This window comes from Oreochromis aureus, linkage group 7 (genome assembly GCF_013358895.1).
Source record: "Oreochromis aureus strain Israel breed Guangdong linkage group 7, ZZ_aureus, whole genome shotgun sequence".
Classification (NCBI taxonomy): Eukaryota; Metazoa; Chordata; class Actinopteri; order Cichliformes; family Cichlidae; genus Oreochromis; species Oreochromis aureus.
The window spans coordinates 18,665,299-18,687,904 of record NC_052948.1 but is presented as its reverse complement, the minus strand read 5'-3'; the positions used below and the strand labels follow the sequence as shown (position 1 = coordinate 18,687,904).

Here is a 22,606-nt window from a genome sequence, read left to right as displayed (position 1 = left end):
CTTACTTTTTGCTTATAAATCATGTTTTTTAATAAATATCTTCCAGTCCTCGGCTCTGCTCTCATTTGCAATTTCTTGTACTATTTAATACTAATGAGTGTTTTTATGCTTTTTCCTTCCCTTAAAGCACAAGTTTGGGAGAGTCAGCGAGTCTGTCTTGAGTGCGTTCTATTTCGGCGAGAAGGCAGCGTGCTTGTGTTCAGAGCCTCAGGGTCCTGCTAGCGTTTTCTCTCAGTTTCGTCCTCGTACAGACATGCTCCTCGCTCTGGTATGACAAACATCTCCAAGATGCTCTCTCAAGCTCTAGCTGAGCCTTGATCGAACACAGTCACCACCCCTCGTGCATGTATTCATACGTCATTCAGTCACTTTCCTTACACAATCACATTCAAACTGCCCTGCTTGCTTTCTGTTTAGCTTTCTCTAGCTGTTAAAACACCTTCACACAAACATTCTCTCGGCTGTCCTGTGAGTCTGAGAATGCCAGGCTCCGGGGTTCCTCTTCGTCTCTGTCCGAGGTAATGGTTGTGACCCTTTTGCAGTTACTTTATAACCTCTCTTGTCTGTTTTTGCGGTCTGATGGAGTGTGCACTCTTCTCCGAAGGGATGCCATCAGCCCGCAGTCACACCGTCATCACTGTTTGCCTTCCGTAGCAGGCGATGGAACTTTGTTTTGCTTCTCCCCGTCTCTTCTCTTTTCTGTTTTGTCTGTTATTTCTTTCCTATCTGACTGAAACAATTCGTGCGTTTTCAGTTCTTCCCCATGTTTGGAAGCAGTTTGTCACACTTTATCGTCTCTGAGACACAACTAGGGTATGGTTCTTTTCCAGTTACTGCAGAGTGGTTTGAATTTGCCAGTTGGCCCCGTCCAGAGTGGGAAAAGGGTGCAGTGGAACCAATTATAGCAATGGGTTTTGCGCGCAGTAAGTGTAGCATGGTTGTAGTGGGTTTGATGGGTTTTTAATGGGAGTGAACCTCAGTCACAGATGTAAAGGCTTGTTGTTTTTTGTGATTGCAATGGTCAGTGTGTAATAGGTATATACCACCAGAGCACAGTCTACTTGAATCTGTGACTGATTGTTGAGATCAAGCAACACTCTAAGCCAGATGGTTTCTCACCAGTGATTTTAAATCACTTGTTTGTTCCGCTGATTTATAATTGAAATGAGAGCATTATTGGCAAGAATTTTGCAAAAAAAACACAGAATGAAAGGTCTGTGCTGTTGGGGTTAAGTGCCTGTTCCTCCATCTGTTAGTAACACTGCTCTCAAGCTTTGTGTGGTAGTTATATCCGAGCACTGAGTGGAAAAAGAGAATTAAATAACCTGCGTTTTTATTTTCCTCACTCATAATTGATGCGCTAATTGTGTACTTATTCTCAGTGGGGGTTGTAAGCAGAAAAAAAAAAAAGTCATTGTTAGGATGTTATCTTTTGAGTAATGAAAGTGTCCCTTCTCCAGAGCCTGTGTCTATGTGTTTCTTGCTAGGGGCTGTATGGTAAATGATATGGCTAGGGCCATTAGCGAGATCGTTGTCTGTTCATACTGCTGGCTCCCCCTGATAACTAAAGAGTTTTCTGCTTATTAACCGTACTGTCATATGCTCCTTTGTAAGGATGCATATTAGTCTTAATGCATTCTGGGACATTAAAATTCTTTCCTGCAGAAAACATTGAACCACAAGAGGTTTGATCGGCTAAGAAATGAATGAGAGAATGCCAGTTCAGTAGTTTTTGCTTAGCTCAGTGTAGACTATCGAAGAAGTGATTTGTATTCGTGCTGCCTTGTGGTCCCCTTACTCCGTTTGCACTAGCCAATCTGGACAGAGGGTTGTTATCAGCAGGCCTGAATGAAACAGCTGCCTTGCACTCCTCACCACGGCTCTGTTCAAGTCCTTCTACGCCTTTGAAAATGTCAGGTTCTGCCCGTTGTGTCAGACACACTGCTTGCTAATGGCTCCTGGCTCTGATCCAACCTTATCCCACATTCTGAACCTGGCTTTGGTTGCATCAGTCCCCTCTCACAACTAGGAGACTTACCTGGATCATGACAGCCTCTGCTGGGGGAAAAGGCTTTCCACAGTGGTTGAGGCATTCAGAGAATAAGCCCAAACTCATGGATGGATCTGAGAGGGGATGGCTAACACCTGCCACTGCTAACACGCTAATATTTAGCGATGAGAGGGGTGGGGGGATGTTCAGCAATGCCCTACGGCTAAGCCACAACGGATCTTTCACTTCACAAACCTGCCAAGTCACATTGAAATGGTTTTTCCTACTGTTTTGTCTCTGCCCTCTCCCTGCCCTTGACTCTGCGAGCTACTGTTGAAATCAAGTGCACGTACGGGCTTGTCAGCTCCGTGTGCCTGCTAGCAGCTAGCCCAAGTAGATCACCCTTATCTGTGATGTCACTTGCTTCCTCCCCTGTCCATGCATGTCTGAGCCAGGTCATAAGCCACCTCTACCCCCTCCCTAAACCTGTCTGTTTGGTTGTAATGCAGCCTAAGCCTTGTGTTGAGAAGGGCATTAACCTATATTTGTGGGCATGGGCGCTTTGTCATCCAGACTTGCGAATGGCTGCTCCAGATGGGTGATTAGTCACTACTCTGTGCGTGCGTGCGTGCGTGTGTGTGTGTGTGTGTGTTTGTTGAGCGTGCAGAAGAATCGCTGGTGTGTGTATGTGACCTAAGATAGGTTTGATTTCAAGGGGATGAGACCGACAGCCTAAATGAAGATGAAACGCAGGTGCTTGCATCGCTTCATGTCATGCGCTTCTGTACGTGTACTCGTGCACGAATATGTGACTGTGTGTTTATCATCTAATGGCTCCACCCTAGCCCAATACAACCTCCCCCCTCCGCTCTCGTCCCCTCTCCTCCCCAAGCGCACATCCCCAGTGCAATCTCATCACTACCTCTGACTCGGCTAGCCAGGCTTCCATCAGCAGTTTGGAGTGCAGCTCTTATGCCTGTAGGCTGCTGTAATGATAGCTTTTGCAAGGAAAAAAATAAATAAAATAAGCCCAGCTGTTTGCTCACAAAGTATGAGAATGAAAAGTGGAGAGGAGGAAGAGGAGGAGGAGAAGGATGAAAGCATCACCAGCCTTCTATTGTACAGCTGCAGTCTCATACAACTCATGGAGCAGACCTAACAAAAGCAAGAACACGTGCACTATGAAAGATTAATTGGTTGCTGTTAGCTCTCTCATCATCACCTGCAACAGAAAAGGTGGGGAATACAGAAAAATGTCTTGCCTGGTGCCGGAGAAGGTAATAAGGCACGGGGAGGCTTTTTCTCTTTCTGGCTGCCGCCTGACAAAAAAGGGGAGGAAAAAAAGTTTTCGAAGTCGAACATGCCAAAATTAGAAATTGAAGCTAAGGTTGCTTTGCGTTCACCTGGTGTAGTTAGCTGGATGACAGTCTCATCAGCTGGAAATGATTACAGGGTAGACATATTTAACAGCCTATTTAGATATTGTGCGCGTGCGCATGCATGCTTGTATAAGTGTGCTTACAAGTGTGCAAATGTGTTACATTGTGGGTGTGTGGTACACCACTGTCCAGACACATCTGCCTGGCTTTAATTAGTTTTGGCTGGCACGGGGACCAACCAGTCTCTCTGGTGTTTAATAACAGCCCAGACAGTAGGCATTTATCAAGGTCTGAATACAGCTGAAGGATCATTTGGCCAAATAACTTTAAAGTGATTATATTCTTTTTATTTTCTGAAGCTGCTTGCAGAGAAGTTCCTGTTTTGTTTTTTCTTCCCTGCATGCCAGGGTTTGTTGAAACACAAATTGTCTCTGCTGTGCATATTTCGGCTCTCTTTCGGTCTTCCATCTATTTTCCTCTCTTCTCAATTTTTTTTCTTTTTTGGTTGGTCACTGTATTAATATGTTATGTCTCTGACCCACATTTCCAGGCCTTTCAGTTCTTTCAGGCTTCTTCCTCTCCTTCACTCCTCTTGCTTTTTTGATCAGAGCCATCGCAGTAAAAAAAAACTCTCCCAACTCAAAGAAAGACAAGAGATTGTCTTTCATTGTCTCCTCAGTCAGAATGGGCAAGTGGTGTTTGGGAGCAAACAGAACATTTCTTTGCTATTTTCCCCGACTCCTGAATACAGTGGTTTCTAATCAGGATTGGAGACTTTTGCCGATGAATCAATAAGAGCCGACAGACACCCTTTCTTCCCTTAACGCATTTTTCTTTACCCCCCTCTCCAGCCCTTCAATTTTGTGAATGTTACCTGATGTGACTTATTTGTCAGCCCTCCTCCCAGTTCTTCACTTTCCATCTACTTTCCCCAGCCACCTGATCCCTCTCTGCCTCCTTTTGTTGCGATAGTGCCAACAAAACCGGGCAGAGGACACTGTTTTCCCACTCACACGCACACAATAGAGTCTGAAGAGACAGAAACTTAACGGAGCAGAGCCAAGGCACATGCAGGTGCAGCTTCTCCTTCTGCCTGAGGGATAGCTGTCAAGGTCTCTTCATCCCAGCACTTTTTTTTAATGTCATTCCCACAGTGGCCTTCGTATGTCTTACTCGGGTCAAGATAAGCACTCTTACAGGACAGGGTGGTCCCAAGAGGCATAGCGCCCACAGGGGGCATCCCTGCAGCTTTTGCTCCAGCTGTTGCTCTTCATCAGTTTGCATCTTCTATGTGTTGGAAATATATGTATATTGTTTTTGTTATTATCTCTGACTTACTACAAGGGCAAGTTCCCCATAAGGGATAATAAAGATTTCTACTATTACTGTAATATATTGCATGCCAGAAGGTGCCTGCAAAAAATATGGTGACGAATTCAAAAGCAGCGGGAGCAGCAGCTAACGTTGCCCCGGAGCTCCACTTGCAAGTTGAGTGAATGCAAATGGAGGGATTTTTTTTGGTTTTGTTTTTTTTAAGTAAAGCAAAGACTTCCCTAGCTGTAATAGTCTGCATTTCTACCACAATGCTGCATAGTCTGATATTGCCTCATTCAGCACCGCACCAACTTCCTTTTTGGGCGGGATTGGCTGTCTGATTCCTTGCTCTGTCGGCTCACTGAGGGAGATTGCTTTGATTTTGGGGCAGACTTGACCAGATTAAATAGAGTCGGTCCAGACCGCGTGGACGGATGGCTCCCGGCCATGTTCTCATTTGTGTTTCTCATTGTGGCTTGCATTTCCCCTCCATTTTTTTTTGTTCTCTCCCCTTCCCTTTGTTTGCCTTGTGCTTCTGCTCAGTATCTGGCCAACGATTGATAAGACCCAATCCCTGACAATGCTTGGCACGCGACGCAGGATCGGTGGCAGCGGCGCTCATGCATTGTGGCGAGCATGTGTCTGTTCGGGCTTTAGGAAGGAGATGGGATGCGTCTCACGTCATTGTTTATCTACCTTTCCACTTCCAGATGGCACTCAGCAGAAAGAATGTGGTTCTTGACACACACCCTCTTTCCATGCCTCTCTTGTTCCCGTTGCTTGGTCCCGTCCTCCATCTCTCCCGTGGCTCACTCTGTTGTTTTGGAGTTGGTTTCAGGTCCAGAACACGCAGCGTGAGGTGAGGGGAGGAGGCGGTGAGAGAGCCAGGAAGGCAGACAGGAACTTGAGAGGAAGCCATAGAAAGTCAGGTGGTAGTCTAAGTACGTGTTAAGACTTGGTGTGAGAGCATATGTGCTAGTAATTATACCTCTGAGACTGCGGCACTTGATGAGTATTTGGGAATCTGAATCACAATAAAAAAAAGTGATTCAGATTCAGTATGACAACATATTTGAAACACATTTGAGACTTTTTTTTTCCCCCTGCGAGTCATTGAATCATAAAAAAATCTAGTCTCGGGCAACCACTGAGTCGGCTAGCCCCAGTCCTCTTGGTTGTCTGGATTGATGGACGGTCAATTCTAGCAGCGGGGGATAATCACAGCGTGTCAGCCTCCACCGATCCAAACTCTTATCTCTGTCTGCCCACTGCCAGCATGCCGCAAATGACCACAGGGACACACATTTTCTCTTTATTGTTCCAAAAACCCCAAGGGAGAGAATGTGTTTTTACCTACTGAATGCAGCCTTTGCAGCCCTGTGCGACTGTATCCTCCACTGGATGAACACATTCACCTGGAGTGCACCTTCGCCACACGGGCACTTGCCTCCCAGTTTTGGAAGTGAATGCACTTATCTCAAGGCAGTGCTGTCAAAAGTTTTTTTTTCTTTTTTTTCTTTCATTTTTACCTGCTGACTTTTCAGAGGAATTATGCACTGTCTGAAGTGGCTGACGATAAGCCTTTTCGTTTCCGGTCTGAATCTTCCATTGTAACACGTCAGTGGTATCAGTTTGAACTCTGGCATTGTCCCACGGCACTATGAGGCACTTTTTAAAAATCTTTTAAAGTCCCCCTGCCTTCACCATCAAGCATGATCAAATAAGATTATCTCTCCTGAGTGTTTATCACAACAATGGACTTGAACGAAAGTCCTTTTTCTCGCATCCGCCCTGCCGCCCGAAGGTCTTTTGAGGGGTTATTTTTCCCCAAGCGAGCGGTGCTAATTGTGGCCTAATGGCAAGCTGTTATAGCTTAGAGTGGTAAAAAGCAGTCAGTTGGTGAGGCTTGCTCCCTTTCCTGTGCAGGCTGATTACGCTGTCTAGTTAATGCACCCTCCTTAGATACAAATGGAGGGTGGTTATTGCATCAGGAGAGACAGTCAGCCTGTCAAAATCGCCCTCTCTAACAGACAAGAGAGGGAGATAAAGAGAGATGGAAAGGAGTGAGAGAGAAAATATTCTGGAGAGCCAATTTCACTGAGGGGATAGAAGCGTGGTAGTGCAATTATGAAATATAGCTTTCTGTTTCAATAATGACCTTTTTCTCTGCAGGCTATATATAGACCAGTGTAAATGATTTAGAGAGTGATCTACACTGTCCTATACGTGATGACCTATGGATCCCTGCAGAGAGTTCAGACAGTTTCTGGTGAAAGGTTCAGTCATGCTGGCACTAAGTTCAGCGAAAATTGAAGCAAGAAGGCAGTCAAAGGCTATAGACACGCCTTCTTTTAGTTGTTGCCCTTGTGTTGCCGTTAGTCACTTCCAGTTTCCTGCACTTGGTATGTATGTGTGGGAGTTAACGCCTGTGTGTTTCTGCTGGAATTCCACAGAAAGAAACAGTGTCGCTGTCATGTGGGTTGTTTTTCTTTTTTTGTCATAATTAATCACCAGGGCATCACATGATTGTTTCAGCCCAAGTTTCATTTGAAAAAAAACAAAAACGGTGCCCCTTAGGACAACTTCTGTTTCAAGTCACAAATAAAAGCCCAGTGAAACAAGGCCTCAGCGCTGTGCAAAACACCCACACTGGCTGCTTTGCTGCGTGCTGTGCATCTGTCTGGATAGATACTCAGAGGTGTTACAAACCAGCTACTCCAACAGTAGCTATGTCAAAGTTGGGGGAGAAAAATGGGGTCACGAACTGATCTGGCTGTAGTGGATTGGTAAGGGACTGTGTACCAGAAAACAGATGCTTCTGTAAAAACAATAAGCTGTTTATGCTTAATCAATAGAAGCTGTTGCAGTGAATAGAAAAACTCTGAATAGAAACAAGTTTGTGTAACTATAAGCATATTAAAGATTATTTGTCTTAAAGTCTGCTTTGTACCAAGCAGAAGTACACTCCTGAAAAGCCTTCCTACATCGCATTTACACCAAAATGAAGTCTTGGGCTCAATTATAGACGAAGAAAAAATCCATTTAGGCTTGGAACAAATTGTCTGTAGATTATATTTGATTATTAATCAATTTATTCCTTACGTATTCTAATGCATTTTCTGGTGATAAGCCTTTTAACTCCTTATTTTGAAACCTATGATAACATGTTAATGGTCAGGATGAATTCTGGTGTCCCATTGCATGATAACGCTTCTTTTTTTTTTTTTTTATTACCCATCAGCCCGGCGCCGGGCCCATTTTACAAGCGCTCTTTAAATGACTGTAACTCCATTACTGTTTCTGCTAGAGACAAAATCCAAATGGTTTCGCAAAGAAGAGAAGATCAGCTTTAAAGGGACATTCTGCGTTTCACGGTAGCACAAAGGCTTCACAGGGCACTGCTGACTGAACACAGAAAAAAATCAGCTCCGCCTAGATGTTACCATGTGCGCTTCACATTACCATAACTCCTCAACCATTTTCGGGTAGAGAGAACATTCAAATAGTTCCTGAAAGATGAGAATTATTTTGTAATTTTAACAGCAAAAGTTACAATGTAATTCCTGGCAGCCTGCATGATACTTGGGTGATAAAGGGATAAGGTGCCTATCTGAAGGTCATAGCAGGCACATACCTCATGAATGTATATGAATTTATATCATGGTACACTCCCAGATTTACTTTAGTATGAATATCCTTTTGCCAGCCACTTTATTAAGTATACTTGTTCAAATGCTTGTTAATGGAAATATCTAATAAATCATATGGCAGCAACTTGGCATGTAGACATGGTCAAGACAACCTGCTGAAGCTCAGACGGAGCATCGGAATAGGGTTGGCATGGTTGTTGGTGCCAGATGGGCTGATCTGAGCACATCAGAAACTGCTGATATACTGGGATTTTCCCACAACCATTTTGACGGTTTACATGAAATAGTCCAAAAAGAGAAAATATCCAGTGAGCAGCAGTTCTCATGGCAAAAATGCTTTGTTGATGCCAGAGGTCAAGGGAAAATGGGCAGACTGTTTTGAACTGATAGGAAGGGAACAGTAACAACCAAAGTATGCATAAGAGTATCTCTGTATGCACAACATGTTGAATCTTGAAGCGTATGGGCTACAGCAGCAGAAGACCACACCAGGTGACACTCCATTCGGGTGAGAACAGGAGACTGAGACTATAGTTTGTATGGGTTCATCAAAACTGGGCAATAGAAGATTGGAAAAACGTTGCCTGGTCTGACGAGTATGCACTTCTATGTGAAACTCATATGGTAGATTCAGAAGCTGAGATAAACACCATGAAAGCATAGATCCGTCCTGCCTTGTATGTGTACCTTTAGGGCCCCTAGGAACAACTGAGGTTTGCTTAAATGCCACAGCATGATTGAGTATAATTGCTCTTGATGTCCAATCCTTTATGACAACAGTGCACCAGCAGGATAACATGCCATGCTACAAAGCTCAAATCATCTCAACTTTCTGTTTTTTGAACATGACATTGAGTTGTTGTAGTTCAATGTCCTCATCATTCATCAAATCTCAATTCAGTAGAGCACTTTTGGGATGTGCTGGAGTCGAGGATTTACGTCATGGATATACGGCTGACACATCCACAGCAACTGCACAATGCTGTTGTGTAAAAATGGAAATCTGAAAGGAATGTTTCCAGCACCTTGTTGAACCCATGCCACAAAGACTTGAGGCAGTTCTAGAGGCATTGGTATACTTAATATTTACATAAAAACAAAGTTTGGATTTACACAGTTTGATTTATACGCACTCATATGTACCACAGCACTATACCATGAGCTAGGGAAAAAACCCTGTTGTGCCAGTGTATAGCCATACCTGACTCTATTCTCATATTATAATGATTGCAAGCTAAAACGTGCCTGGATGCAGCACCAGCAGACAGCATCATAACACAGCTACTGATGCTTCATGAGCAGTGAATCACCTCTGGACTGAGCCCTGTGAAGTGACTAAAGATCTGCCAATACAGGGAGGATCGAGGGTAGGACAAAGAAGACACAACTCTGTGGCTACCACACAGCTGCATCTGATCAATACCTTGTTGGGAGGTTGTAAAGGAAGTAATGAGGTAGTGCATAAGCTGTCAGTCAGTATGTTTTTGTTAGGTTCTTATGATCGTCTGATGTGAGTGAGCACCTAATAACTAGGCAGGCTGGTTGAATGTAGAGCACCTTTGACATCTTCTAACATCTGGCTGTCTTCCAGTAATCTCTTTTCATTTTTCCCACCTCATTGAGAACTAGGCAAGCAATGCTATCGCTGGACCATTTACTGAGTATGATCCAACATCTGTCTTGCTCATGTCTCTTGTTTTGGCATTAACCCCCCCCCCCCCTTCCCTTGTCTCGTCTCCGTCTTTCACCCCCTCTGGTAGCCGTCACAGCCGCTGAACGATTTCCTCTCACTGGGAGGCTCCTCCGAGTCACTGTGGCAGTGTCAGATGAGGCTCCTATTTAAGCTCATTAAATGTTTCCAAGAGAATAGGAAATCAATGGTGCATACCGTTGCGCGAGAACTTTTCTCTTAATTTAATTTCCCCTCCCCCTTATCTGTTTGCACATCTCTCTCTCTCTTTCTTTTTCTCCTATCATTCACGCTTGTTCTTTCCAGCTTGTCGTTCTCCTTTAAGCCGTGGAGGTGGGCGAGGTGGGGAGGAGGGAGAGCAGAAACGGTTGCCTTCAGAAACTATTTCGGACTTGTATCTGTGACAGGCACCGTGGTGTGAGGCTGTCCAGACTTTTCAGTGTTGTTTAGCGCGCTCGCCGCACGAAGCACAATCAGCCTGAAAGTTTTGCGCACAGTGACCCGACCTGGGGTTTTTAAGCTTTTGCTTTCAGGCTGTGCTGTTAAAGGAACAGGTTGCAACCAACCAGAGCAGAATGTTGCATTGAAAACATGTGGCGCAGTGACGTGTGGCTCGAGATGACCCCCGCCCCTCCCGGTTTAAAAATCCTCCCACCTCACGCTTGCCTCCTTCCTATTTTGAGTTTTATTCGTCATCTCATCTATTTTGTCCATCTGTTTAGTTTGCCTGTAACAAGTTTTTCTTCAATTTAGGCAGGCAAATTAATGTGTGTGTGCACGCTTGTAAATCCTTGTGAGTACATGTCTGGCAGGGCTTTGTGCCGTTTGAAACTATGCCTGCGGGCTGGGCCCACACCTTCTCTGGATCTCCTGTAATTGCTCTTTTGGGGCCTTGTCTCTGGCTCTGAGCCCGTCTCCATCACTCTCTCTCTCTCACTCTTTCTCCCTTGCTCTTTGGCCTCTTCCCTTTTTTTTTTTTTTTTTTTTTTGCCCTCAGTTCCACTTTTCTCCCCCTGCATGGCTCATTATGGCTGATCCCCACCTGCCCAATCTGGGAATTGTCTGCCTGCACACACGCACACGCGCACGCACGCACACACACAAACAAACACACGCACAACCACACAGCAACTCAGCAGTTTTTAGAGCTGCCTGTCGCTTCGCTGGTTTGTGTGCTATCTGCTATAAAACAGCTTTGCTAATACTGTTTGGCCAAGAAGTGGAAACAATAGTGCTGTCACATTTTTTTTCCTCTTCTTCTCTTGGTGAAAACAGACAGTTTCTCGTCTTTGCTGTGGCTGTCAGAGCACCATTTTTCATAAAGCCCTGGCCCTTCAACCTTAGCGTCTGCTTTTGTATACCATAGCCTAAACCACAAGCTCCTAACCACAGGCCTCTTCCATTTCCATTTCAGCCCTCCCTTCAGCCTGTCACCCAGCAGCCCCTCCATGCCTGTTCCCAGGCTAGGGGGCTTACTTTGAAGGATAATGGATGTGGCCAGTTGCAGCTGCTCAGCAGCAGGGCACTATCATAGGAGTTATCTAAGGGCCTGAGAGTGGCCGGTGATGAATGGCTGGGAGCTCTGTGTCTCCAACGATCAATAAGCCACTAGCACCCAGATGAGCTAGATGCCCCTTCACTCTCCGCTTCCCCCTCTATCTACACATATATCTCCTGCTCATAATCTCCCACTATGTTTTGTGAACTTTTCCCTCCAATTCATGGCTTGAATTGGGCCATTGATCTTTTATCCTTGGCTTGTTTTAAATAAAGGGCCAGTATCTTCTCTCCACCCAAGCATGCAAGCTCTCCGACAGCAGTTATTGCTACACTAGCGGCAAAGCTCACAAACATTACTTTAGACTGATCGAAGGCCCGTAATCTGAGAGGGAAAGCAGAGAAAATGAAGGGGAGCGTGTGTGAAGCTGCTGTCCCGCCCCCACCCAATCTGTAGCACTGCTGTGGTTTTCATTGCAAGGCTGATGCAAACAGAGGTCCCATGTGGATGTACACATTTGTAATGCAGGCAAACACAAACACACCCGCATACACCAAACAGTCTTTCTGTCAGGGCTCATTGAGCACAACCTGTCCCAAAGCACCTCAGAAAGCCTCATCCACCCTCTCTGAATTGTCTCAGTGTTGTGCGCACACTTATGCGATGCCTCTTCAGACCATCAAAGTGTGTAAATTTTTATTTCCACTGCAGAACAACAGGTGTGCCATAGTTACTGTCTGTGTTAGTTTTTGAGCTTCTTTTTTTCATTTTTTTCCCCCACATTGCTGGTGAGAGATTTGCAATGAAAAGAGACAACTGGAAATCTCTCTCTCTTTGTCTTTCTTTTTCTCACCTCCGGGGACTTTGAATAGTCTGTATCCTCTCTTTCTTCTTCTAACACGACGCTCTCCTTCTCTCCTCGAACTCCAATCTTTCCTCTGATTTGCTGTTGTCTCTGTCACAAAGAGCAGATTCTCAACTTGGTAATTGCATGTCTGCTCGCCACCACACCTGTTGCTGTCATGTCAGTAGTGTGGGAAAGAGGGGGAGAGCTGCACCCTCTGGCCTCTATAGACCTGACTCTCTACCCCACCATCACCACCTTTGTTGCAGGTGTAAGCCCACAGGGACACGGGAGTGTGATTCGGCCAATGTGTACACGTGTGGTATGGTGTGCTCTGATTGTGTTTATCTGTAACCTTGAGCATCACCTCTAGGTGTGCGTGTTTGTGCAAATGCATGTGTGTATCTCCTCAAACCTGGCCCCTGCTGACAGTTTACTCTCTCACCTGCTAATCCTCTCCACCTCCTCTCCTCTCTCCCTTTATCCAGAGCCCAGGCCCTTAATGAAGCTGGGGGTCAGCGGTGGTGTGCGGCTAATTGGCCAAGTTTGCCCGGGGCTCCGGCAGCCTGTGATTGAAGTGTCCAGCAAGCACCGACTGTGCAGTCACCGCTGCACCCTACTCTGTTTTGCTTCAACAGCCAAGACGCTCGCTGCACCCCTGTCGGCCTCTCCCTAGTGAGTAGCACCCGAGGTCATTTTATTTTCTCACTGCACAATACTCCTTTCCAGTCTCCTACGCTCTTGTGCTAATTTTGTGCAAAGAAGATTTCTTTGCCTATTTTATGGATCACTGGCTCTGCAATGTTATAACTTGTACTGTGGAATGTTTAGATAAACATTTAAGTTTCTGTCTCTGTGTCCTATGCCTCTGTATTTTTTTTTTAAATTATTATTATTATTACTAGACTTTCATTCCCACACTTTTTCCAAGCATTTTCTTGGCTTGCGTGACCCTCACACTCTTTGTCCTCATTTGCCACAGTGGGATTTAGGCAATTACCACGGTCCCCCATTGGCTAGCAGCCTGAAGAAAGAAAAAAAAAAATCCTCCAGGCCCAGCTCTGGCCAAGCTGTAGCTCAGTGTTCTGACTTAACAGGAGGGGATGGAGTAAAGGAATGGAGGTATTTCTAATTAGCTGAACCTCCTACTTCTCTTCGTTAAGGCCTTCCTGACTCCCGGTTGTTTGGCTGTCAATAGCAGAGGTAGAATAGCAGCGGTAGGAAGTGGTAGCGAGCTCAATGGTAAAGTCTGAGCAGACAGGAGGTACAGGACACAGAGAAGGCATTAAGGCAACGACTCTGCTACCCAGCAGGCAGTTGTCCATCTCACCTGGGAGATATGCAGGCAGTGCTTAGCCACAGTACACCATTGAAAAGAGCTTTTCTTTCTTGTCGTGCTTATAGAAGCGGAACATTGCTGACCAGTAAATGGTTAACGCTGCATGTTTGTGTCAGGAAACAATGGTCCAATTATAAGTCAAGTCTTAGCCTACTAGTTGGGAGAAGTTCTAGTCTGTCAAAACTTTATTTGCACACCAGTAGGTTTCTATGCTTGTTTATTAAGGAATGCAAGTGATTAGATCTGCTCCGAGGCTTCATTACATGTAGCTCCCCAGTAATTATCTACACTCACAATAGTTTTGTGTAGACAGCTGTAAAAACTAAATGTTTTCACATTTAATTTAAGCACAGAAAAAGGACCGTTGTTACCACTCGTCTGATGATGTGAACGAAAGGGTGAGCAATATGAACATGTGATCTCATGAGGCATATTTCATCACTTCTTCTGAAACCGTTCCTGCATTTACTTTAAATCCCAAAGCTGCCACCAAGCCTCGGGACTTGCAGGTTTCTTAGGGTGTTACACTTGTCCATCTGTGGAGTGCTTAACGTGACAGATGACTCCATTTCTCACTCATCTTCTCCCTAATCAGCTGTTTTTTTTTTCTTAGGTCATAATTCTTGTGCTCCACTTTCCCTTGCAGCATGCCTGCCAGCCTACCCGCTGGTGTTAAAGATAAACAAAATATGGCTCATTTGAAATATAGGCTACCCCAGGTGGTTGTTTGGCCTGTGCTGAATGATTAGAACTTTGGTGGAGCTATGGCTTTCGTCAAAGTGCTACAGTGGTGACTCCAAATAGATCACATTAAACAGGCACACTTTTCTGTTTTTTAATTTTTCTGTGCTGTTTTGCGTTTTGATCCTTTGTTGTTGACTCAGTTTGTCTCACATCCCAAAAGATGGCGTGAATGTTATGGTAATGACATGCTTTTTGGTATCCATGAGGATTAGGAGGTGCCAGTCATTTCTCCCATGGGGCTTTGCCTTGTCACAACCCTGGAGCAAAGACATACTTGGGGGATGAATGAATTAGGATGCACTTGAGCAATCTCTCTATTTTTTTGTTGTCTTTTGCAATGTTGTGGGTGGGTCCCATAGTTTTTTTTCTCCCTTCTGTGTCACTGCCCCTCCCCCCCTTTTTTCCCTTCTGCATTAAATTTTGATACTTTGAACGTTACTAAACTAGTTTTGCACTCTTAGTTTTGCATGCTTGATTTGCTCCTTTCATTTACCGTGTAAAATGTGCTGTTTTTGAAGTATAATAACAAAAATAAGTAAACAAGACCATTTAACTTGTAGTAATACATTTGACACGTAATATTTCAAAGAGGAGGCTCATAGAAGATATTGTTTTCTAAAAAGGCTCCACGTTTGTTTAGAATATTGCTGATGGCGATACCCAAGCCCTGGCACTTTTGAAGTTGGTTCAGGTTAATCAAGTGAGGAGAAAGCTGTCCGACATCAAAAGTCCTTTCTATGATACTCAAAATGACTCTGAGTTTAAGTATGCATCCCCAGAAATGAGAGTGAATAATTCATTTGTCATGCTAAATCAAAGTGATGATCCTAACTTTAATGCCTGTGATCTATTGAAATTGTCACAGTGGTTTGTCAGATGACAATGTTTCATGTAATCTGAAGCCAGCTACTATGATTAGGTCATAGCAGGGTAAAAATCTTCAGGCCTCTGCTGTCAGCACAGAGAACAGTCATTCCTGCTTTGTTTTCTCTGCAGTAGCAAATGTATGATGCAGGTCGAGCCTTTAGAAAATTTTCATTACCAAAAAAAAAAGTGACAGCATTGCAGGTGTATACTAACGCCTTTTACGCTGCGCAAAAATGGTTTAAAAAGCCTGCTAACGTGCTCCAGGCATCACCAGAAGCCAACATACCCCCTCATCACCAGCCTAGGCTTGGTTTTCTCCACGGAAAATGGCAAATGTCATGTCCTTGTGGTACAAAAATAATATAAAATACCTTCTCCCTGACTCATCACTCCTGCCCCTCCTCCTGCAAGTTCGCCCCAACTCCAACATGGTACTGCAGCCCTCCATTTCCATCGCCTCCTGTGAATATCCAAGCTGTCGAGGCTGACTGGGCTGAGCGTTTTCTTGCCAGGGCACAGTTGGACCAGATCCGGCCTCCGGGCCACATATACCGCACTACTCCAGCCCCTGCAAACAAGGCCTGCCCTGTGCAGCTGTCATCTAAATGCTAAGCGCTTTGGATCGCCACGGCCGATTCCTTTTGTACATACTTACTTGTTTTTTTTGTTCAGTTTCTTTGTGACTACTTGCTTTCTTGGAACACGATAGCTTTACATTTTTTACAGCTTGCTGAGCATGAACTTCTATTTGTGTTCATTTTGTGAAAAATACCGAATTTCAACAAGAGTGGGAGTATTTTTCTTTTTTAATAACAAGGTATACAGTTGCAGAAATCTGTATAGATGCTGCAGATGCTCTTTGTCTATTTTAAGGATTGTGAGCTTTTACTCAAAGGCAGGTTTTTAAGCAACAGACTGTTATCTTTCAGATGGTTGTATATGACCTAATCATTGCATCTGCATCCTCTGGAGGATTAAAAAATGTTGTTGTCAGGCTTTATATATGTATTGTGAACCAAGCCCATTTTAAGGGGAGGCGAGTTGAGAGACAGATTCCAGATGAGCCTCTCAAACAGTTTCATGTCAAATCCACAGACATACAAATCTCCACAATGATCTGCCAAGTTTCTGCTGAATTCACTGGAGCAGGAATAGCAGAATTTCACACCCCAGCCCTGAGCCCCCACTCCCCTCCTCTCAGCCATCACTGGGCGCTGCTTGGCAGCAGAGGGTGATGGGAAACATCTGTGAAATTTGCTCTGTGTGTGTGGATGGTTGAATACACTCACCAGATAAAGAATTTTGTTTTTATGTTGGGTTTTTTTTCTTTTTTTGAGACATCTTTTGTATAGCATCAGGTGAGCACTTTTTTTTTTTTTTTTTTATAAACACAAACCTCACAGTGGAATAAATGTAGATACAACAGGCAAGCTGTTTCAGTAGTTAAAAGGCTCAAGGGATAATCTTTTAGAATTGTTCAGATAAGCGAGCAGGAGCAAGTGAGGAAAAGAAGAGATGGTTATGCACTTCCTTCGCAGCTAAATTACTTCCTGTGGATGACAAAAAGGAAGGAAAGGCAGCCCCCTATTGGCTTCTTTTTCTATTTTTACACAGCTTTCAATACTAATGATGCTGTGTTTGCACGCTGACTAGTATATTATCTAGAAAAAAAAGAAAGAAAGAAAAAAAAAAACTCTGAGAGAATGATTCAGCTGATCCTCTGGATGCTCCTCTGCAGCTGCCAGCGATGTGACTGCTCAGAGTCACTGAAGTCTCTTTTATTTGGGTGTGCTGTGCTATATAAATAATGAAATGGAGCCCGTAATTGGTGGTTCTTGGTAATTAGGACCAAGCTGTCAGCTAGCGAAGTTGCCTCAGTCTGATGGCGCTGTAGCTAGGGCAGTAATTACTATTATCTTTGGGGGCTGTTGACACAACAGTAATCCCATTCGCCTTGTAAGGATAGTGGGGCTTATGTTTTCTGTCCCTTTTATAAGAGGTCTGTCCGTAATAATGCCACAGACTCAAATTTTCAGGTATCTGCATTAATGCCTGTCAACACCAAACCATGGGTGCTAATGGAGAGGAAGACCTCTCTCCTTAAGTTTCCTGTTTGTTCCTATGTGTGAAGAGCTTGTCCATATTTTCATTAGTCAAACAGTTTGACTTTTCCCTTCGAGCGGTGTGACGCCCAACCATAAACAGCATTATCAACCATCTCAGCAGGTTTTCTAATACCCCTGTAATCCTGTCATTTCATTCATGGATACCGCTGGGGTTATACCGGGCTTGGAGCGTATCTGCCCGCCTGTCTCTGCTCCTCTGTGTGAGAGATTGGATTCCCTAACTCCCCCTCCTGCTTCGTCTTGCCACACACAAACACCCATGTTCGTGCCCCAATGTTCGCTCGTCTCTTGTCATATCCTCACAGTGTAAATGGGCTGGTCAGACACGATGAGATATATAGGGTACAGGGCAATGGCAATAACGTGCCATGTGTGTAGGGTTTTTTTCCCTAGTAGCGGATAATAACTTGCCCTTGCTAAAGTGAAGTTCTGTTCATCTGACTTGAGACTTACAAGCACAGCATTTACCACATGAGATGAAGAGAGTGAATGTCTTAAAAAAGTGTGTGGGGGGGGTTACCCAGGTGACATTTCCTTTTCCCTGCCGTGTTATAAACTAATGAACCTGCTGGAGACTTACATTGACTATATGCAAGAAAGGGTGGAGTGTGATTATTGCGTGAGTGGAAAAGAGCAGTGAGGGTGAGCAAAGGGCAGAGGAGCTGCTGTTTCCGCGTATACAGTAACACGCAAATTGCGTCGCGTCTGAATTAAACATGTGGCACCTCATTGCTTGAGGCATGATGGACATTCAAACATATTGCAAGGCAGAGAAAATGGCTTTTTAAGTAGGCTATTTATGGCGAAGATATTGTATTCATTTCTTTATAATAAAACATCCATTACAGTCTGAGTGAATGGCGTGGGGAGGTGAGGCCGGCAGAGTGCAGCTCAATGTAATAACAACTGTGCGTCTGCTCTAAATGAGCCAAGGAAAAGAGCGGGTTCCTGTAGATATTAGTTTCCTTTGTAGGGGTGCTCAGATCTGGTGATATGCTTCACGAGGAGTAATAAAGAAATATATCTGTTTTTATTGTGCCCTGGCGACAGAGTTATGTTTAGAGCTAGTATAAAGAGCTGGTACATGGCGCAAAATGATATTATGGCCCATTAGGTGGGGGCCTGAGCTAAGCGTCGCTACTGGTAACTGAGGACTGGGGGTAATGGGGCCGCGGCGTATTGTCTGTGATCTGCTCTTTCACTTCTCTTGATTGAATCGTCTACATCGCTGGCACTTCATCTCCTGGGGAACCGGAGTAGACAAGGTGATTTTGGCTGAAGACATCACTCTGTCAAACCTGGGAGATAAGAGAATAGGATGGGGGAATTGGAAGGGGTGCGTTCGGAAATGTAAAGGAAAGGTGACGTTCAGGAATTATGGTGTGTAGAGCAAACTGATCCTAAGGTTTATAGTTTTTACTTTGCAACAGAAATCATCTCATTCTGTTTTGTGGGTTTTCAAAAGAAAAAAACAATAAAGATGTTCTTTCTTTTTTCTTACTATTGTTCAGTCGTCCCCCCCCTCGTGTGGTTTAGGTCTGTTTATGAAACAATACAAATTTAATAACTTTATAAGATCAAGGTTCTTGGGCTCCTCACGTTGCAGTGTGTGTCTCTGGCCTGTTTCTCTGACTCAGTTTCTCAGAATGAGTGAGAGATTTTACAGCACAGTATTACTGAATCTTTAGCTCACTTCTACTGTACTACTGACCCTTGACTGTACTGCAGTCAAGGGTCTACGAAAGGGGAGAAGCCATAAATTAGAATACCTGGCTTCTCAGGAGTCTCCCACTTGAGACCCATCCACTCTCAGAACTCTCCTGTAAATTCAGCTTCACTTCTATCACTCATCAAACTGCGCTTTTCCAGTTACATGTTGAGCAGGTGAGGTATTGTGCTGAGTGGCATATTTTATCTGTTGTCGTGCAGCAGTCAGCATGCGGGTTCAGGAAGTAATGTGAGCCAAGAAGGCAAAGAATTCCAGGCATCCTGAATGAAACCAGATGTGTGTGTGTGTGTGTGTGTGTGTGTGTGTGTGTGTGTGTGTGTTTTTTTTTTAAAAACATTTAATTCCACAATTTGTTCTTTTGGTGGATCCTGCTCGACACACAGCCATGAGTGAATGTATGTCAGTAGTCCGGCTTTCATAATAGTGAAAGATTCAGTGATAAGAAACCAGATGAGGCAGATGTGACTGCTGGCTTGTTTATGTTTGCATAGCATGCTGGCCTATCAGCTCTCTCCCCTTCACATACCACTCTGGCTGTTCTGCTCATATGTCTTTCCACATGTCGATCTTTTTAGTGACCAAAAAAGGAGTAACGCAGCTCCCTCTGCATTTTTGAGACACTCTGTCACATTGAGCTACCTTATGCTTCCACCTGCCAACGTAGAGAATGGTCAACCCAGAAGAGTGTGAAACAGGCGAACAACCCAAAGTACTATCAGTTACTTGAGAACACAAAGATGTTGAAGGATATACCTTATTTTTTTTCTTTTACACAGACTGTTTAGCAAAGCGCCCAGAGGGTAGGTTGGTGAGCCAAGCCAGCAAACACAAAATCTGAAATCAGAATCTGAATTCTTTAGCTGGAACATTTGAATGAAATGGATGTAATTTCTATTTGCATAGGTGGGATTTTACCTGTTAAACCATGCCTGCTAAGAAACCTTCTATTGCTCGGCACCTGGAATGACCAAAATGAGAATAGATTTTGATGTCTCCCTGCCCTATAACAGCTGTTAGTTTATTTTCTAATTTAATATTGCCTGTTTTAACTTGAAAACACTGCAAGTGTTATAAATTGGTTAAAAAAAAAAAAACACACGCACACAAACAAAAAAAGCAGCTGGTTACTGGCATTACACCCACATTGCATAAGTTTTGACCCAAGGCTGTGACTAAAGCATTTAGATGGCTCTGACAGCAACGTGCGAAAGCTTTTCAAATTGGTTCCTTGTCCAAAGACTTCTCTCCTTTCGCTTGGGCTCCGCTATGCCATCAAAGGAGATGGTGTTCATTGGCAGGGTTTTGCTAGCAGGAATGTGTGACTAAGTGTCTGTGTGCTTGTTGCCTGAACATGTACGCCCCATATCAGCCATCACCACAGGAAATGACCAGCCGTTTGCTTTGAAGTCCCAGCAGACTTTTTCATTATTCCTACTATCTCCGGAGACACAAGGCGACAACCCCCTCTTCCTCTCTCTCCCTCCCTGCTCCTTACGCACCCGCTCTGCACTCACCCTCTGCTGCTCCTCACTCAGAGCTGTGCCACCAAATGCCTGATAGAATGCAGAACAAGCGTCTATTACCATAGAAAATGGGAGTGCTGGTGGCCACAGGGCACAAACCCCACCACTCCCTCCCCTACACACACACACTCACACACAAATCCACACACCCTACTTGCCTGAAAAGGCTGAGAGGGCACGTGTAATTGCATTTTTCGTCTGCCTGTGCAGAAACTCAACGGAAGATACAGGGAATTCTAAGTTTCCCCAACCTTGGCCCATCCTTCCACTTCCCTTTTCTCGGTTATTTCCCACTTGCCTCGCTGCACACCTCTACCCCCTTCAACCCTCCACTTCCTCTTCTTACGCTCCTAGCATGTCGAAATGGGTGGCGTGTGGAGATGAAATTAATTGGATCCAACTGTAGAAAGTGTTCAGCCCCCCCGTGGTGCGCTGCTGTGTGAGGTGGGATTGGCACACGCTCACCAAAAACTTACAGCGAAACCAAGAGTTGCTCTCTGCTGCCAGTTTTTGCCAATCTGGATCATCACTTCCTACACACAGTCTTACATGGAATCAAAAAATTGAAATTTTGCACACACACTATATTATACCCCAGTCCATATTTCACCCACATGCACAAGCAAAACAAAAAGCGCATATTTTTTCTATTGATTCATACAATATGTATGCGCAAGTTTCCGAGCAGGAAGGCAGATGTGTTGTTTGCCTGCCAGTAGGGTGCATGCCAAGGCAGCATGCCTGGGATGGGTGTGGTTGAAAAACTGGGTTAGGAAATCCCTTGTCGAGGTTATTACAAGCAGAAATACTAATGAAGCTTTTGCTCCAGTAATGGCATTACCAAATGAAAACACTAACCCACATGCTCTAAATGAGCACCACAATTTCCAGTGACAAAAACCTAATGACTAAATATCAAGTGTACTATACAGTTTGGATCATGAATATTAATGGAAGCTTTTATGACATGTAAAAGCAGAAGCTCTATGGTTCTGTTTGTTTTGAGTAACTTATGAAAGACACTGACTGTGTGTTATGCTGGTACTTTGACCTTGGCCAGTACAGTTCACTCCTTGTTTATTTACCAAATGATCTGAAACCTTTAAATGCATCAGTGCCTCATGTTAATACAAGCATTCCTGAGAGAAGGCAGATTCAGGCTGAATTCAGGCGCTGGTCCCACTTTAGTTGCAGCTATGTATCTTTATCGTATGTTGTCCCCCAACTCTTTATTCTCATTTTCTGTAACCCCTCTACTGCCAGCCATTTAATGAAGATTTATAGCAAAGATGCATAACCATAGCCTGATTAACATAAGAAAATTAAAAAGAAAAGAGTAGATTTTAAAAAACCTGACTTGGTACTGACTGTGAGTGACTTTTTGTAATATAAATATTACTGTAAAGAACATTGCGGACGCATTTCAGGCTGCAGTAAAAAAGCCAGGTTCAATACCAGCGCTTCTATTATGTGTATGGAGCCTGTCTTCTGTCTTGTGGTGTTATAAATGCTTCCTCTATCCAAAGGTTGCTGTTTGTTCCCCTCCTTTGTTGTCTGATCAGTGCTGTGTGGCTGTGGCTTTTTGACTTCTCTGTTTGGCCTTCTCTCTGGTCCTGCTGGCTGGCTTTGTCTGATTTATGACAGTCTGAAGCTAATGGTACAGAACCAGGATTTGTGTCTGTGGTGCTGTGACTGGACCAGTGCCGGCTCATTGGCCTCCTCACTTCTCTCTGTCGCTCTCTCTCACTTGCTCCCTCTGGATGTGGTGAGCGACGGCCGGTGAGTGAGTCGGTTGTTGATCAGCATCCCCACACTCTACCTCATTTGTCTTTGTCCCCCCTTCCTTTCCGCCAGAGGAGTCAGGCTGCAGGCTGACAGGGGATCCAGCTCACCTTCAGACAAGGCCACCAGAC

General features: G+C 44.4%; 1 protein-coding gene across 1 annotated transcript in view; it reads left to right on the top strand.

Annotated features, from left to right (window-relative positions):
- plxnb2b (plexin b2b) overlaps positions 1–22,606 on the top strand; it is a 131,266-nt gene that overhangs the window by 14,378 nt on the left and 94,282 nt on the right. Inside the window, exon 2 of the mRNA XM_039614531.1 lies at positions 12,854–13,040. The gene's annotated coding sequence lies outside the window, so the exon portion shown is untranslated. The remainder of the gene's footprint in view (positions 1–12,853; positions 13,041–22,606) is intronic.